At 35.5% G+C, this 1100-nt stretch overlaps 1 non-coding gene across 1 annotated transcript; it reads left to right on the forward strand.

The window, feature by feature from the left end:
• Nucleotides 1-336: 336 nt before the first annotated feature.
• On the forward strand, nucleotides 337-442 carry LOC122127833. The gene has a single exon (XR_006151303.1). It is a non-coding gene; the product is annotated as a U6 spliceosomal RNA (small nuclear RNA).
• Nucleotides 443-1100: the final 658 nt, after the last annotated feature.

Genomic DNA, 1100 nt, shown 5'->3' on the forward strand with positions numbered 1-1100 from the left:
GAAAATAGACTTAGAATATGTGTAAGAAGCTGTTTCTTTTTGGAAACAGCTATTTTACCTTAAATCATCAAGATCAAATTTTGTAAGTTTTGGAATTCTTACAGCTTCTGACTGAGGGTGTAAAATAAAATCATGAAATGAATAAAAGATATGACAAGCAAGAGCAATTAAAAAACATTTGGGATCTTTTGCCTATAAGAAATTATTTAGGTACAAGTAAATAGACGAATAATTGCTCATATACCTTTTTTAGGGTGTTGAAATTCTTCTGTGAGAATAAAGCCAATCAAATAAAAATTATTTGTTTTGTAAGCAATCATCAAACTTCTATAAAAAGTGTTCACTTTGGCAACACATATATTAAAATTGGAACGATACAGAAAAGTTAGCATGGACCTTGAGGAAGGATGGCCCACAAATTCATGAAGTATTGTGTATTTTAAAAACCAAAACAAACAAACTTCTATAAAAATTAGTGAAGGCCTTGGTTGTTGAAGCTTTTAAACTAAAGCAGAGACTGTTTTTTGGTGGATCAGTTATCTGTGCATAGATTGTAGTCTTCCTGACTAGAAGAAGTTGACCATAAAATGCCTGCTCATGAAACTTTATTCTTTTTGGGGGGTATGTGTTTTGTTTTGTTTTGTTTCTTGGATGTGAGGAGATGAGATTCTTTGCAGAGTGAGAACAAATGGTGCAGACTCCTTTGTTTATGAAGATCTTGTCGAGCAGCATCTGACAGCAACAAATGCCTGGGATATTAATTCAGAAAAATATTCATAGTTGTTTATGAGCAAGGACAGGCTGAGACAGGTTTAAACACGCGTGAATCCCTGTCCACTTGGCTGTGTAAGAGAGCTTAGAGAGGTGGTCAAAGGGTCCATTCTATTTTGAGAAGGTTCTGATTTGTTTTTCCTGTACTTCCCACTTCCTTCCTCCAAAAACAACTTCCTCAAAAACCATTCACTTTCCTTTTTAGGAGGAACGCACACAGTTAAGGCTAGCTTTGGGCAATAGCTACAAGAGAGAAAGTCTACAGATTCTCTGTAGCTACTACTCCCAAGTCCAACAAGCTACTCATCCTACAACAGTTCTCTGAATCA

This window comes from Dipodomys spectabilis, unplaced genomic scaffold (assembly GCF_019054845.1).
Source record: "Dipodomys spectabilis isolate Male_0828 unplaced genomic scaffold, ASM1905484v1 ptg000009l, whole genome shotgun sequence".
In the NCBI taxonomy this organism is placed as follows: domain Eukaryota; kingdom Metazoa; phylum Chordata; class Mammalia; order Rodentia; family Heteromyidae; genus Dipodomys; species Dipodomys spectabilis.